The 17,605-nt window shown below is 49.0% G+C and overlaps 1 long non-coding RNA gene across 1 annotated transcript in view; it reads left to right on the top strand.

The window, feature by feature from the left end:
- Window positions 1–2,402: 2,402 nt before the first annotated feature.
- Window positions 2,403–17,605, top strand: part of LOC122472410 — a 31,539-nt gene continuing 16,336 nt past the window's right edge. Inside the window, exon 1 of the long non-coding RNA XR_006294428.1 lies at window positions 2,403–3,206. This is a non-coding gene — a long non-coding RNA (uncharacterized LOC122472410). The remainder of the gene's footprint in view (window positions 3,207–17,605) is intronic.

Raw genomic sequence — 17,605 nt, 5'->3', positions numbered from 1 at the left:
ATGTCTCCTCCTGGGGCAAATTAAAGTCCAGAACGGGGATGTCGACTCAAGATAATTGAATGGATTGCTTTTCCTCATGCCAAGAAGATTCCTCTCTAGATAATGCTACGCTCCATTAGCCACACAGCAGCCAGAGTGGTGTTTACAAAATGTAAATCAGATCATGCCTCTCCCCTGCTTAAAACCCTGCAATTGTTTTTCATTGGACTTAAAATTAAATTACAGCTCCTTAATAGAGAGTACGGAGTTCTGAAAGATCTGGCCCTGCCTCCCCTTTCCAAACTTCACCTCCTACCACCGTACCTCTGAGCACTTTGCTCCAGCCATCCACCCTCCTTTCTGTTCCTTCACTATCCAACTGAATGCCTCACACCGTTCCTGCACTGGAAGTCTCTGCCAGCAGCTCCCACTACAGCCTGGAGCCTGTGTGCTCTAGGGGCAAGGGTTTTTGTATCTGTCTTGTTCACCAGCGTATCCCCAGTGCCAGCACAGAATAGGTGTTCAAAGGTTAGTTAAATGAATGGGCAGTACCAATTACTGATGGGGTAGGCTCCCCTTTGAACGTGGTGGAAAAGATTTTGAACTTTGCTCTATAGGATGCATTTTATAGTCCTTTATCTTTATCTTATTTCTCCTCCTTCTCCTCCCCCTCCTCCTCCCTCTCCTCTTCCTCCTCCTTTTCTTTCTTTGGTTAGACATCACCATGAACTTCCAATTTCTGTGCAGATGGTTAACCAATTTGACTGCTGTTTGTCTATTTTAGAACAGCATTGGAGAAATTATGAAACAAAAGGGAAAGTTGGATTTTAAGAATTAACCAGAAAACTAGGAGAAAATCATGGGGGCCTGAAAGCTGTTTTAAATTGGTACATGTGGTGGGGGAGGCAGGTGGCTGAAGGTGGGCAGAGACAGCAAGACAAGAATAGGCCAGAGGAAAGCTTCTGAGATTCTTCCCTTGCCTCACAAAAACCTTTACCATCGATGAGATTGTAGGGGAGTTCAGTAAATGCCTGATGCTGGGGTAGAGGAGGTGGTCCAAGATGCCAAAATCTTTGGTGCCTTTGGTAAAATGAGGAAATCTATCCTTGGATGGCTGTGAGATTTTACAGGTACCCGATCCAACTGATTCTATGTTGTGGGTATGGGATATTTGGAAATTAAGAGAATCCAGCCATTAGCCACTATACTGCTGATGCAATGCTTCATCACTCTGCCTTTTAAGGTTTGGAAATTTTGTGAAATCATCTGCAAGTCCTGCAGAGTCAAAGCCTATGTGTTGTAGAATCACTGGAATGCTTCAGAGCTTCAGATTGCGGCCAAGGTAAAGGCACCTTCTTCTTTCTTCAAGGAATCTACCTTGACTAATATCAGAAAACTCAGCTTGGTCCTTGTCTCCAGTTTCTGAGGGCTGGATGTGTATGTTGCCAATTATTATTGGACAGTATGAGAGGATGAAGAAGAGGGGGAGGCACAGCAAACCTGAGTCTCTGAGGAAAGCAGATGGTCCGAGCTGTCCAGCATGATGGGACAGAAAGGGCATAGTATTTCTGCTCTGAAAGCTGGGCTGCCTTGTGCAAGGTGCCCAGCATCTCTGAGCCTCAGACTTCTTATCTGTAAAGCGAGGGGGTGAGGGAGATTGTTTATCATCCCTGCGGGCTCTGACATCTGACACTTCAATCAAACCTCAGCCCAGAGCCATTCCACATCTCCTTGGGTTGAAGGGAAATTCATCTCCCTTGCAGATTAAACACCTATTGATTTTTTTTTTTTTCTTCTGGCAAGGGGGAATGAGACAGCTATTTCTTCCTCTGTAGACAGAAGGACAGAAAAAAAAGTCAAACCAGACTCCCATTCTGTGATTTTCTGTTCAGGCCTGAATGCTAAACAGCGTTGGCTCCCAGGGGGTGACTCAGCTTCCGCAGCTCATAGAAATTTAGAATTGGAAGGGTCCCGACAGACTATCCAGTCCTCTCTAAATTGAGGAAACAGAGACCCCCGGATGGAAGTGACACGGAATTAGGTGGTGATGGAACCCGAACTAGAGTGTACATAGTATATAGGATGAGCACATCTGATGGCCCTTTGCCACAGAAACCTTTCCAGGGCCAGCTGTTAGGGGCTGCTCAGGTTCTCGTATTGCTCCTTTATGTAAATACGATAATCCCGCTCACGTTTTGCCTCTCTGATTGGAGTTTTCATTAGCCTCAATTGAGCCATCAGCCTAGCTTTCCTGTACAGAGAGAGCATGGCTTCAGGAAGGCGACTCTCCACCCTTTGTAAGAAGACGCGGCCGGTGATTGGTGGCTTCAGGAGCGCCGGAGCCGACCACCAATGGGGAGCGCGAGGAGGCGGGGCATCCTGGGGCGGGGCGGGGCGGGGCGGAGCCGCGGAGCTGGGGGTGGGGGGTGGTGCGAGGCCCGGCGCGGTCGCCGTGGTTACCGCACCCCGGCTGCGGCTGATCAGTAAACACTAATTACGCCCGCCACCCAGGTGCCGGGGCGGCTTGCTGAAGACTGAAAAACACCTCAATCCCACTCCGGGACTTTGGTATGGTTTTTAATTTTACGGCTCCTGTCCTCGAATCTGTCCAAGCGCATTAGTATTACGTGCGAGGTTTCCCGACAGGACTTTGACGGATGTTGCCCGGAGAGAAGCTGCTTTCCCGGGCAGAGAAAAGCTTCCTTTAGAGGCCTGGATGGACGAGCCCTGCTGTACCCGCCTGGACCTGATGCAAGCGCTTGGGTGGAGCAGTCCTTGATGGAGCAGAAACATCGTTTTCTGTGTGAGGGCCCGTAATGGCCCAGGTGGACAGCCACGCAGACACACGCGCCACCTCCCCCAGAAATCAGTCCCAGGCCAGGGGTGCAGGGGAGCGGCTTCGCCCGGGAGACTCACGAAGAGCGCCACCGCAAAACTCAGACTCTTCTGCCCCAGCACGCTGTCGCTGCCCCCGCTGTCCTGCCCGCGAGCAGTGGGGACACAGACGCGTGCACACAGACCGCCGGGGCCACTTCATGGGCACGCCTAGTCTCACGCACGCGGGCGGGAGCTCACCATACTGCTCCAGTCCCCTCCCAGCCCCATAGCACCCTCTAGCGGGGATAACGTGCTCCCTCGTAGGCGCACCGACCGACCGGACTTGAACCTAGCACCAAGCGCCCACCCTCCTCCTCCCTTAGCCCGGTGCTGCAGCTAGGCTTCTGCAGGTTTGTTTGATCACCTGCCTTTCTACTTCTTCTGCGTTTATGACCCTGCTGACGCCCGGGGAGAGGGCAGCATAGCTAGCCAATCAGGATGCTCTAAAGGTCAAGGTAATGCCCATTTCCCAATTTGATTCACAGACTTCACAATTCTTGTTCTCATGACAAAACGTGGCAGTCAGCACTAAATGTGTCGTATCCCCTATCTTCTGGCAACCGAAAGAATAAAATGCTGAAAATATAAACAAACCCTTTTTATTAGAATTAGAGGTCAGTTCTCTTAAATGGTTATAATTCTTCTCACCTGGGACCTGTCTTCAGTCTTAACGCGCTGACATGAGATGAGTTGGTCTGCATCCCAGGCATCCCTTGTTTCCCTTATCACTTTTTAAAAAGTCTTTTTAAGTGCAGGGAAGGGGCAGAGAGCAGAGGGAGAGAGAATTCTAAGCAGGGTCTGTGCTGTCAGCAGGAAACCAGACGCGGGGCTCCAACTGTCAGAACTGGAAAGATCATGACCTGAGCCAAAATTCAAGAGTCCGTGGCTTAACCCACTGAGCCACCCAGGGGCCTCTCCCTCATCAATTTAGGTAATTTTTTTTTCCTTCAGCTGTCAAAACACAAACCCCCTTTTATGAACTTTACCCTGTAGAAAAGTGACCCATTTGAAATCCTTCAGTTTGTAAGCTTAAATTTCATTGGAGGTTAGAGTAGGTTCGCGGATGAAGGGACTGGAAGGATAGGAATGAATGTACACCTGTGGAATCACTTTCTTTCATATAAGGTGCCTGAGCCTTTCAGTACACTGAACCCACTCTCTTTCCCACCTTTGAAAAAAAAAAGGGTGCTTTCATCATAGTTTCTGTGCTTGAAAACCCAAGGCAACTCCTGGTTTCGCCCTAATGTACTAAAAACAAACTCGTGCCTCTGCAATCTGAGGCCTGGAGCTACAGGTCTCGTGAAACCAACCTGACTGCAGATGTTGTTCTGACTTCCACGCTTCGCCCTTCTCAGGACACCTTCCTTTTATCCCTCCAACTCCACCCGCACATTCCCCATCTCCATTCACATCTGGTCGGTCCCGCAGTTCAGCCCTTCGCTGCTTTTGCCTCGTTAAGTAGCAGAGTAAGGGCCTTTCAGATGGGAGGGTTAGTCCAGTCCTGGGTTAGAGGCCTCTGGTTCCCACAGGGTCTGGTTCTAGCCTTCATGTGGTCCTTGGTGAGTGGAGCCGTTTGGGAAGGTTTGAGGAAGAAGGAATTCATTTGTGGTCGGCAGAGAGGAATGAAGGTGAGGTAGGAAAGTTGAGAGGTGCCAGGTGAGGTCGGCAGTTGAGACCTGTTTGGGATTTGTCCCAAGCTCCATAAGAACCAACCCTAGGCTAGACACCAAAATAATTTGGAGAGCTGTGTTTTTCCCTGTCAATTTATGACTGGCCATGTCTGGCCAAGAAAAAGGAGGTGGGGGAAGCACGCCAGGAGCCATTTGCCAGACAACTCGGCAAATAAGGCTGAGTCTGAAACTGAGGCAGGCTAGAAATTGCAATTAGCGTGGAAATGAAGATCTTTTCAGAAAAGAAAATGGCCCCAGCACTTGTTCTCTATTGTCTCTCCCATCCTCTGGCGCCCACCCAGACAGCCCTGAGACAGCCCCTTGGCTCACAGACTTGTGAATACCCAGCCAGGATAAGGGGGAGCACCCACCCATCCTCACCTGCTTCTGGAAGGGCTGTGCTGCCTGTGAGGAAGGGAAACCCAGGGAGGCTGGCAGCAGGCAGGTCCGCAGCAGGGAGGAGGAAGATCTGTTCTGTTGAATACATTTGGATAGGTTTATTGCACACCCCCAAATCACAGCGAGTTTAAAATGGTGTCCTTGGGGTGCTTGGGTGGCTTAACCGGTTACGTGAAGGACTTTGGCTCAGGTTATGATCTTGCGGTTCATGGGTTCGAGCCCCACGTTAGGCTCTGTGCTGACAGCTCAGAGCCTGGAGCCTGCTTGGGATTCTGTGTCTCCCTCTCTCTCTCTGCCCCTCCCCTGCTCACACTCTGTTTCTCTCTCTCTCAAAAATAAAGAAACTTTAAAAAAAGTAAAATAAATAAATAAAATGGTGTCTTTGAGAGTTTGTCTCTCTCTTTCCCATCCGAAGGTATTAACTTACCTAAAAAGTGCATGCTCTCTGGAAGAAGGCTGGGAACTCTGAGCTCAAGTTAGAGGATACAAACTTAGTCAACATTTTTTGGCAATGAAAAGGATAGGATGTTTTGCTGATTTTCATTCTAATTTTGTTTATATAATATGGGCGGTAGGTCCTGCTAGCCTACATTATACTCATTCTAACGAAGCCATCCATCATTTGAGCATTTACCACTGACAGATTCAGGGCTAAGTGCATAGTTTTGTTTTATCCCACGCCAGTCCCACCCAGTGGGCATTAATCGCCCTGTGAATGACAGAGGAAGTGGAGTCTGAGAGGTTAAGCAACCCACTCAAGGCCATACAGCCCCAGGGTGGTAGTGCAGGACTCAAACTGGGGATTTTGACCCGCACAGCCCAGCAGCTCTGGGCACGACCCTGCAGGTACCGGGCCGTGGGAGCCGAGGCAAGGGAGACTCGTGTCCCTAGCGGCCTTGCAGGAAGCGTCTGCAGTGCCCAGCAGGGAAAGGCCTAAAGGTCCCAGACAAAAATACTGCAGAAACAGCCCCTGGTGGCAGGAAAGAGCCAGCCCTGCGCTAGGATGGGTCGGTGGCTGGAGGGTGGCGGGCGGTGAGCGGGAGGTGGCTGAGAGCCGGGCTTTGGGCCATGGCCAGGATTTGGGCTCCAGCGCGGCCTTCCCACGACCGAGGCCCGGGGGGCCCCACAGGCCGAGATTCTCTCCCGCCGCCCCGCGGCGCCCCAGGCTCCGTGTCTAGCGGCTGCGGCCTGTCCCCTCCCCTGTGGCCCAGGAAGGCTGCGAAGTGAGCTAGTTCCTGGGCCTGTGCATGTTTCCCTGGGTGGGGCCTTAGGCAGACACAGACATCCAGCTAGAACTCAAGTCCCGGCCAAACCCTCCAGGATTTCCTCTATGAGAAGTATCTCCTCTCCCCACCTGAGGGCCCTCATCTCCCATTGTCCCAGTCTCTCCCCTCTGCCTCCTGCCTCCAAGCCTTGGCAATTGCTCTTCTGAGTAGAATAGTGTGCCCCCCCTCCCCCCCATATCCACATGGTTGTTTCTTCACTTCTTCATGGTTTTCTTCTGTTTTGTTTTGAACAGTAACTCGAATAAGGCTTTCCCTGGTCTCCTTTAAATCACCCCTCACACTTATCACTTACTTACTTATTACTTACTTACCCTTATCACTTACTTACTTTACACTTTCTTATTTTTCTTATTCACCTTCTATCTCCCCAGCTAGAGTGGAAGCTCCATGATGCAGGGAGGGCATTTTGTCTGTGTTGTTGTTTGGCTGGTGTCTTTCATTCACTGCTGTATCTCCCCATGCCTAGAACAGTGACTGGCACATGTGATGAACTTAATAAATATTTGCTGAACAAAAGGATGAATGAATGAACAGACCCATTTCTGTCAATGAAAGAGGCTAGAATCTTCTGATAGGACAGGGAGTGGGGGAGGGTGGGGATTAGGGGGTTGTTGAAGGAGGCCATGTTGAAGGATGAGGAGAGCAAAGACCTATGAACTAAAAATGGTTGTCATGAAAGGCAGTGGGTATGGGGGAAACCCCCTCCGTGTCACCCACACCCTCTCCTCCATCATGTACTGGGTCACTGTGACTGGGCCCTGGCAGCTGGTATCAGCTTGGGGAGTCCCACAGGAAGCTGTTCTGTAGGTCCAGGAAGAGAATGAGATATGTCAGATGACAGTGTGTGAAATGTAACCTCCGCTGTCAAAGCTGATGTGAAGTGGCCCCATCTTAAAGAACAGAAGGTCAAGAGAAAGCCAAGGACTCTCTTGGAAACCAGATGCCATTGGCATTAGGGCGGGAAGTATCTTCTCCTCTGCTGGAGCTGCCCTGGCTCCTGGCATAGGTGTTGCTGCCCTGCCCACCTCATCAGGGGTGTCATCTGTGACCTGCCAGGAAAGACCTGTGCACCCAGCAAGAGAGTCCTGGTGTTCTTCTGGCTCTTGGCAGCAGTTACAAAAATTTTTTTATGTTTATTTATTTTGAGAAAGAGAGAGAGAGTATGCACACAAGTTGGGGAGGGGCAGAGAGAAGGAGAGACAGAATCCCAAGCAGACTCCACACCATCAGCACAGAGCCCAATGCAGGGCTCGAACTCAGGAACCACGGTATCATGACCTGAGCCAGATGGAGAGTCGGACGTTTAACCGACTGAGCCACCCAGGCACCCTTTGGCAGTAGTTCAAAAAGTACAGGCTTAAGATAAGGAAACAACCCAAATGCTCATCAATGAATGAATGAATGAATAAAAAAGATGTGGTGCATATACATAACGGAATATTATTCAGCCACGAGAAAGGAGATATCCTGCTATTTGCAACAACAAGGATGGACCTTGGAAACATTGTGCTAAGTGAGAGAAATCGGACAGATAAAGACAAGTACTCTATGATATCACTTATATTTTGAATCTAAAAAAGTCAAGCCCATAAAAAAACAGAGAGTAAAATGGTTACCTGGGGATGGGGGGCATGGTAAAGAGTGATGGTATTTAAGGTACATACTTGTAAGTATGTACTAAATAAGCCATAGAAATCAAGTACAGTGTAATGAATATAGACAATAAGATTGTACTGTAACTATGTAATGTGGCAAGTATCACTACATGGACAATCATATTACAATATATAAAATGTATCAAAGTAATAGGCTGTGCATCTTAAACTTACACAATTTTATATGTCAAATTTGTTTTTATTTATTTTTATTTATATTTTTTTAACGTTTATTCATTTTTTAAGAGAGAGACAGAGCATGAGTAGGGGAGGGGCAGAGAGGAGAGGGAGACACAGAATCTGAAGCATAAGCTCCAGGCTCTGAACTGACAGCACAGAGCCCGATACGGGGCTCAAACCACAAACCGTGAGATCATGACCTGAGCCGAAGTTGGATGCTTAACCGACTGACCCACCCAGGTGCCCCCATATTTATTTTTAAAAAAGTACAGGCTTCGTGTCCTCAGATTATGGGTTATCTGGGACTTGGAGTTAGGCAGGCCTGGGATGAATCCTAAATGCAACTTTATTGTGTGTGTGATATCGGACAGGCTCTCTAATAAAAAGCATGGGGGATGAGGTCTACTGAGAGGCTATCGTGAGAACTAATGACATAATGCATACGATGTGCCAGGCATACAGGAGGTATGAATGATCTAGGAGAACAAGGTAGATGACCAAGGTAGATGAATTGAGATGACTCAATAAGTCATATTGGAGCCTTATTTTCTTTACTGTCAGAGTCACATTCAGAAGCTGGAATGGTGTTTAAGAGTGCAGTCGAGAAAGCAAGAACCCAACAAGGAATCTGGAAACCTGTGCTGGCTTCCAGCTCCAGCTGGTTATGTGGCCTGAGCAGGCTACTTGGCCTCCCAACAGCAATCTCTATAGGAAGATGGAGGGGCTTGAGCTCCATGACCCCTTATGGTGCCCGGATATAGCTCCAGTATTCTATGATATGGGACTCTGAGAAATCATTTTTAACTGGACTTCACTGAAGGGAGGAAATAAGAGGCAAGGGCCCATCGGACTTCACACAGAGGGGCTTCTCAGAGGTCTTCTTCTCTGGAGTTGGTGGGCATTTGTGTGTTAATGCACTATGAACTTTGGGGAGCTCTGCTAACAATATCCTAACTACCATTCTCCCTCACACATGGGACCCAACCTCAAAGTGGCCTATGAAACACAGGGGCATCCTTCACACAAAGGCAGCTAGGTCAGCGATTCTTGAAACCGGCCGTGCTTCAGGTTCACCTCAAAGCAGATTCTCAGACTCCACCGCATGCTTACTGATTTAGAATCTCTGTGGGCAAGCTCAGGAGTCTGTACTGTTATCAGGTCCTCCAGGTGATACCCACAGCTATTTAAGCCTGTGCATTTGGGACCCATTGCAGCAGGGGACTGCCAGTTGTGTAGGGTACGAGACGGACAGGACACGTGTTCTCCTAAATATCTTCACAGTGTTACAGAAGTGGACATCTTGCCTGACAGTGTCCCCTCGTTGACGTGTCCTGGCCTGACAGATGTGAGAGCATGGTGACCAGGCATTGTGCATTTGCTTCTCTGGTGCTTTGTTAGGCTGGCTAGGGGAGCAGCTCTTTGGGGGACACCAGCACCCAGTGGGCAAGAGGATGAGTAGAAAGGCAGGAAGGGGCTGTGTGAGTCCACTAGGACAGCCATAAAAACGTACTACATGCTGAGTGGCTTAATCAACACAAATCTATTTCCTCACAGCTCTGGAGGCTGGAAGTCTGAGATCTGGTGTCAGCCAGTTGGATCCTCCTGAGGGTCTCTCTTGGCATGTAGATGTCTGCCTTCTTCCAGTGTGTTAGCATTTGTCTGTGCCCCAGTCTCTTCTTATAGGGACACCAGTCATATGGGATTAGGGCCCAACCATATGACCACATTTTAACTTGATTACCTCTTTTTTTAAAAATTTTTTTTTCAACGTTTTTTATTTATTTTTGGGACAGAGAGAGACAGAGCATGAACCGGGGAGGGGCAGAGAGAGAGGGGGACACAGAATCGGAAACAGGCTCCAGGCTCCGAGCCATCAGCCCAGAGCCTGACGCGGGGCTCGAACTCACGGACCGCGAGATCGTGACCTGGCTGAAGTCGGACACTTAACCGACTGCGCCACCCAGGCGCCCCTTGATTACCTCTTTAAGGATCCCATCTCCAAACACAGCCACATTCCGAGATACTGGGGGTTAGGGTGTCAACATGTGAATTTGGGGGAGAACACGACTGAGCCCACAGCAGGAACACTCAGGGGCAGCATGGAGGAGAGGAAGCAAGGAAAGGGGCAGTGTCTTTTTGTTTCTAGGCTTGTCCCAGGGCCCACCTGGCCTTTCCTACACACCAGCCTCTGGGGGCTCATCACCTCCACACTTTCCTTGGAAGGAGTGCTGGACTCTCCCTCTCCTGGTTCTGATCCCATTTATTCCTCACAACCCTCCTGTGAGGCAGGCAGGGCAGGCTTATCGTTATTTTGCAGGAAAACATGAGTTCAGAGAAGCCAAGTGGTGTATTCCAGAATGTATCCCATGATTGGTATCCAGATTTTCCTGTACCCAGAGCAGTATTCTTCCCATGGGTGCACTGGGCACCTGCTATGTGCACTACATCTGTTTCTGTGGCTTCCAGGGACTTGGGTACAATGTCTGAGGAGGGCTGAGTGCTGGCAAGGGGTGGTTCGAAGAGAGATCCCATGTCTCCCTCCCTGCCCCCTCTTCTCTCCTTTCTTTTTTATTTTTTGTTTGGTTGGGATTTTGTTGTTGTTGTTAGTTCTCTCCTTTCTTTTTTATTTTTTGTTTGGTTGGGATTTTGTTGTTGTTGTTAGTTTTTGTTGTTTGATCACCTCTCATATTGTATTCTCTGATGGAACTCCTAGGAGAATAAAGCCCGTTCTGTGTATACAGATAAGTGTTTTTCCATTTTTGGCCTATTAAAAGCATGGGGCTTGCCTAATTCATTAAAAATTCATGCTCCATTTGCTTGGGTGTGGATGGTGAGAAGGCTGAAGAGCCAAGGAGACCAGGCTAGCTCATGTCTCGTTGACACGAGGGGGTGGATGGCTGAGCTGGGAATTAGAGAACACTCTGGAAGAGTCGATTCACAAACACTCGCTGGGAAGTGCTTGCTGCCCTAGGCCACAAACAAGACACAGCCTCTGCTGTCACTTCACGGAGCTAGAGAGGTCAAATGAATGGATGATGCTATGATGCTATGATGGAGATGTGCTCATCAAGGATCTTGGTTAAGCGCAGGATAAATTGGGGCAGCTGGGGGTGAGCGGGGGTGCTAAGGAAGGAGTCAGGCTGGGAGTGCTGGTTCCCCCCAGCCTCACACACACACACACACACACACACACACACACACACTGGCTCTTGTGATGTTATGATGCACAATGCTTGTTCTGATCTGTATTCTCTGTGTATCCAGGCAGGTGGAAACTCTGGGAGCCATAGAGTTCCCAGGCCACCTGCCAGCCCTTAGCCAGCCTGGGGGTGCTCAGAGGCCAGTAGGCTGCAGGAGGCTGGTGACCAGTGCAGGAAAGTGACATGGGCTGGAGTGTTACAGGGCTCCCTGCCCTGTGGTCACCTAGAAAACAAGCTCAACTTTCTACGAGTTTTCTGATGTATCTCTGCGTCACCAGGAGGATGGCCCAAACTGCAAAACCCAGAAACCAGAAGCAATTGGACAATGATTACAAGCTGCCAAAGGACGACCTGTTTTGGGGGTGTGAGTGTGGGCGTGGTCTTGTCCTTCTGCTGTTGTACCCTGATTTGGGGACTTCCAAAAAGGAGTGTTCTTGGATTGCTTAGGCCAGCAGGACAGTACTGTCTTGTAGACAGGGTTCCACTAGTCTCTGGGGACAAGATTCCCAGAGTGACTGGACCTGGAGGTCCCGCATGTTGTTGCCTCCTGCATGATCTCTGCTTGTATTCTGGGCTCAGTCAGCAGTGTGCCTGGAGAAAAAACCCCAGGTTGCCTGAGAGTCTTGGGCAACATAAATGTCTGGGCCCCTTAGTCAGTCTGTAAACTGCTCTCTCTGGCAAGGCCAAGGGCAGAACTGCTTGTTTGTTGGTTTTTAAATCCTTATGCTAATCAAGGTGTGATGACAGGCTCTTTCTTTGCTCCCAACCAGGCTGGTAGAATTGGCGTGGGGTCGCTGATAGAGCTTTCGCCCAAAAGCCAACTCCCCCGGCTCAGGGGATTGAAGCCCCCATCCACCCCATTCAGTCCAGGAGCTGTGGCCAAGAGAGAGAGATCCAACAGAGGTGGAGGGGCCGCTTCTTCAAGAGCCGCCAGGGAGGCTCCAGACTGGTGATTTAGTGAGAAGAAGTCCCCTTGTTCATCTGTCACTTCCGTCCCCGAGGGCCCAGTACTGCAGCCCAACAATCCTCCCGGCATCTGACAGGGGCGGCAGACCAGACCGGAGAGCAAGAAGGGGTCCTGCACTGACCTGGCCGGGGGCCCAGAGCTGCTCGGGGTGGGGGAGCCGCGTGTCAGGAAGGGGCCGCGGTGGGGGTGGGCAGGGGAGCCCGGGCAGGCTGGGACGGCCGCCAGCAGACAGCTTTGTTTTTCTGTGGCAGTTTGCTGGTGATACTTCTATTTCCCGAGCCGCCAGCTGAGGGGGGGAGGGGAGAAGAGCGAGGCTTGAAAGGGACAGACTGTGGCCACGAAGAGTGGGAGCCGGTGCTTGGCACAGCTGCGGGGTAGGGGCTGCCTTGACGCCCCGCCCCCTCGGATCTCCTGCATCCGCCCTTCAGATCTCGCGGCCAGGGGAGCAGATGTCTTGCTGGAGAGACTCCCCCATCAAGAGCCCCCCCCCCGCCCCCCCTCCGCCCCTTCCCCCGGGACTCCCCTCCTCCCTGAGGCTCAGCAGGGCAGGCGCCGGGCTGAGAGATGGCCTGCCAGCTGTTGGCTCCCTCGGGCGCTGGCCCGGGCCCTGCTGTGTGTGCCAGGCGGCAGGTGCCACACAGGGGGTGCTGCTTGAGTCTAGGGGCTGGAGTGTGCAGGGCGGGGGCGAAGGGGGGGTGCTGTGCTAAGGGGCCGCTGGAAGGGCAGCAGGTTGTTAAGAGGCAGGGCGGCTTCCTCTTCGGGATTCGAGCCTAGCGGCTGTGCCGAAGGCCCGCACCAGCGACAGTTACAACATGGACAAAATACTGAGTGGACAAGCTAACAAAGTCTTGGCCTAAACCTAAGATTCCACGTCATTCTGTTTTCACTTGAAAAAAATGGCCTTCAGCCGTGGTCTCTTTTCCAGGCCTCAGACTTTCCCAGGGCAGTGAGTGGTGGAGGAAGGAGCATGTTAGCGCCAGGAGACATTTCTCAGGCTGTTCTGGCAAAGCTTGCTCCGAAGCTGACCCTGCATTCGCCTGGGAGCCGCAGAAGAGGCCACTGGCTGTGCAGAGCAAGTCCCAGGACTTCCCTAGGCTTCGGCCACTTCTGGGACCGCCCACCGCCCCCAGCCTGCCTCCGGAACCCTTCCCACATCTTCAGATGGTGGGGAGAGCAGCTGCGGGCTGCGAGGTCACCATGGTGACTGGCGACAGCCGGCAGCCCCTGCCTCCATCCTCCAGGCTGGCAGACCAGCCCCCAGCCCCCAGCCCCCAGCCTGCAGCCCCCAGGGAGCAGGAGGACTGCAGGGCCAGGGCCTGCCCACCGGCTGCCTCTGGGGCTTCCTTTCAGTGGCAGATTCCTCTCTGGCAGCCCTGATTCAAAGACAGGGTTCCGAGTTGAGGCAAATGGGCATAAACATGTCCCTGGAGGAGAACTCTAAGGCGTTACAAATGTAAGGTATTGTTGGTACAAATAAAATCAAACTCATTATCCAGGAGATAATAAAGATTATGATGTTAGAGAGAACCTAGTCTAGTCAGAATATCCTAATTCTCCTCTTGAGTGTCCCCCTGGCTTTGTGATTCATTCATTTAATGAGTCTTTCTGGTCTGCTGAAATCTTTGCTTTATTTTAAGATCATTTACTTTCAATTTGTCAGAGGTAAAGAATGACTGATGAACTTCCTTCTCAGAAATCTTCAGCTATTTTAAGGCCAATCAAGTCTTCTCTTCCTTAAGCTCAGCCGCCCCAATTATTCTGACTGGTGCTTTTTAATGACCTAACATCTTTTTTCTTTTAGAATGACATGGACATATCTGCTCAATAAATTAGCATCGGCTGACGTATTTGGCTCTTACAAGTCCACCTGCCAATAAAGAAGAGGCAGATGGGGCAAAGAACTAGAGGAAAGGGTTGGGGAGTCATGTGACCATTTATCAAGTGAAGAGAACCAGCATCCAACCAAAAAAAAAAAAAAAAAAAAAAGCACTACTTTTAACCTTTTTTTAAAGTCTATTTCCCATATCTTTAATTACCTCTATGGCTCTTCTCTGAATCCTCTCTGGTTTTCAATGTCCTTTTGAAGGGATTTTAATCAAAACTACCCATTTTTCTGATCACAGTTCAAGTAGCTACACTGTAGCATAGAAGAATTACTTTACAATCTCTGTAAGTCATACAACTATCCTTTATTATAGCCCAAGTTATCAGGTGATCTGTGTGTCTTTGCTTCTAATAACACTGACTTATTATTTCAGTTCAGCTTGTGGTCAGCTAGGGCCCCTGGATTTTCATTTTTGTTTTCTGTGTTCTATACCTGGGTCTAACTACCAAGCATTTTTGTGTTAGTATGAGCCCTCTGCCATTTCATTTAACATGTTTTTATTGAGGCAAAATAAACACACACAAACCTGGACGCGTAGTTAGGTACACATCCTGATAAATTTCAAAGACGCAGCCCACATAACCAACATTCAGATTAAGCAACCTTACGTTATCAGCAACCCCGAAGCCTCTCTTGCGCCCCCTTTCCACCTTTGCTTCCACCACCCCACCTGTGTTAACCACTATCCTGATTGCTAACACTGTATGTTACATTAGCCTGTTTTTATTCTTTATAAAATATAATCACAGACTGTGCACTATTTTGTGTCTGGTTCATTCATGTTGCCACTCACTTCCACTCTCCTTTCTTGAACTCACCCTTTTCATTAGTGGGCCTAGAAGGATGTAGGGTCCTGAGAACCAAGGCATTTCAAGCTCAGACCTGTCAATGTTGACTGCAGCTAGGTAACATAGTTCCTGTGACATGACAGATTTATGAGTTAGAATTTTACTCGAACCATTTACTGGTCATTTTGTCCCTTTTACTCTTCAGAATCAACCCTCTCCTCCCCAGGTCAATTTATACTCCCATATCAGGGTAATCTCTGAGGACATAATGTGTGTATGTGACTGCATTAGCCCCATGGGGAATTATTTCTGTGTTTATGAGGGAAAGGATTAGAGAGAGTTGTGTCTATGTTTAGGGAAGCCTTTAATTCAGATGTTCAGTTCAAGGTTTAATCCCTACTTGTGGTTTGTGCTAATATGCTGTGGGCATGACAGGTATGGGAGGTGGGGAAATCACGTGTGTTGTTACCGTAGAGCAGTGCTTCCCAGACCTTTTCACAACATGGCACCACAGCGATGATAACATTTATATGGAAAACTGTGGCCGATGGAGAAGATATGTATGTATAATGGGCAACAAAATGTAAGACAATGTTTTATACCATTCCAATATTTACAACACTTACATTTATGTATATATTTATATTTAAGCAGATCTAGTATATATTTAAATGTATTTAATGAGTAAATCTAATACATATATTTATATTATTATATATGTTTATGTTTAAGGAATCTAATAGCTCTTCTTTTTCTTTGTGCCATATGTAATGTTGATTTGTGTGTGTATGATGTAAATAGAATTCCAAATCCAAACTAATTTATTTCATATCAACTATTTCAGAATAAAGAAGTCCTAATTTGAAGAATAAACATGCATTGTTAGGGATGCCTGCGTGTCTCAGTCGGTTAAGCGTCCAATTCTTGATTTCGGCTCAGGTCCTGATCTCACTGTCTGTGAATTTGAGTCCCTCAGTGGGCTCCATGCTGACAGTGCAGAGCCTGCTCAGGATTCTCTCTCTGTCCCTCCCCCACTAGCATGCGAGGTCTCTTTCTCTCTCAGAATACATAAATAAACTTAAAAAAAACATGCATTGTCATCGGCTCACTTGGGCACCACTAAAAGGCATATCAACCAAAATAACAACAAAAGTATCCAGTGTACACAAAGCTGGAGATAGAGCTGTGCCTGCGGGAACCCCTGCCACCCTAGGGGCCTTCTTTGGGCTGTGGGCCACGCCCCCTGGCACGTGGAACACGAGGTCCTGGAGTAGCTCATGGTCGTGTCCATGAACAGCAGGTGCAGACTTTGTGTCTGGCTGCCGGAGTCCTTGGGCAAGTGGTGGAGGCAAAACCACAGGTGTGAGGTATTTCTCATTGTGCAAGTTGCCTGCATGACCAAGTGCATGCCACTTCCCTGGGGGCTGCCCTTCGAGGATTCGGAGGTGAGGCTGCTCCAGCTACTCAGGCCCTGCTCAGCGGCCCAGAAGGATGAGGGGATCATCTCCCATGGCATTCTTGGAGCTCATCTGAAGCACTCCAGTTGGCTTACCATTTGGGACATTCTTCCAAAGATGTTTTAGTGACAGAGGCCAATGCTCTAGAATTGTCACCTTAGTGTGTCTGAGCTGCTACCATAAGTACAGTAGGCTGGGTGGCTTATAAATAGCAGAAACACAGTTTTGGAGTCTGGAAGTCTGAGACCAGGGTACCAGCATGGTCAGGTTCTGGTGAGGACCTCTTCCAGCCCATAGACTGATGACTTCTCATTGTATCCTCACATGGCATAGAGAAGAGTCTCTGTGGTCCTTTTTTTTGGTAGGCCACTAATTCTATTCATGAGGGTTCCACCCTCCTGACCTACTTACCTCCCAAAGTTCCCACCTTCTTATACCATCATAGTGGGGGTTAATATTTCAACATACACATTTCGGGGAGACACAGACATTCAGTCCATTGCAACTCTTCCCCAAGCAAGCTAGTCACACCAGTTGAGGCTAGGAGAGCTTTTTTTTTTTTTTTGTAATTTTTAAAATATTTATTTATGAGAGACCGAGAGAGACAGAGCATGAGCAGGAGAGGGGCAGAGAGAGAGACACAGAGCCCGAAGGAGGCTCCAGGCTCTGAGCTGTCAGCACAGAGCCTGATGCGAGGCTCAAATTCACAAACCGTGAGATCATGACCTGCACCAAAGCTGGACGCTTAACCAACTGAACCACAAAGACACCCCTAGGAGAGCTTTGTTGAACAAGTTCCTGATTATTTATTCAGAAGGCTGGTAAAAAAGTGTCTGAATATGTGTGGCACTGAAAACTTTTATACAGGATATAGACAGGTGAATCAAATTCAAGAGCCTTGAATTAGGTCCACTCAGAACAGGTGAGGATGGGCACTAATCTGAGAAAATATCTGCTCTAGATTCAGCCTGACTGAACTGGGCTGTGTTGGTGAGGACTGTGATAGATTATCCAAATGGAATAATTGAGAAGTGTTTAATAAAGGGACTACTTACAAGAGTATTTGTCGGGTCAGGGGAAATCAGCAACATTTAGTGAATCATCTTGGGAGTAGAGTGCCATTACCACCCCTCTGCTTGAGGAGAAGAAGAGGAGGTGTGGGGACTAGAACCTGGAGGGTAAAGTACTGTAACCTTTAGTAAAGGAATGTGGCCACTGACAACCTGTGATGTGATGGGAAGGATCTGATGGAAACTAAGGAG

Source organism: Prionailurus bengalensis, chromosome B4 (genome assembly GCF_016509475.1).
Source record: "Prionailurus bengalensis isolate Pbe53 chromosome B4, Fcat_Pben_1.1_paternal_pri, whole genome shotgun sequence".
NCBI lineage: Eukaryota > Metazoa > Chordata > Mammalia > Carnivora > Felidae > Prionailurus > Prionailurus bengalensis.
The sequence above is the reverse complement of the archived record's forward strand: the minus strand, read 5'-3'. Positions and strand labels throughout refer to the sequence as shown.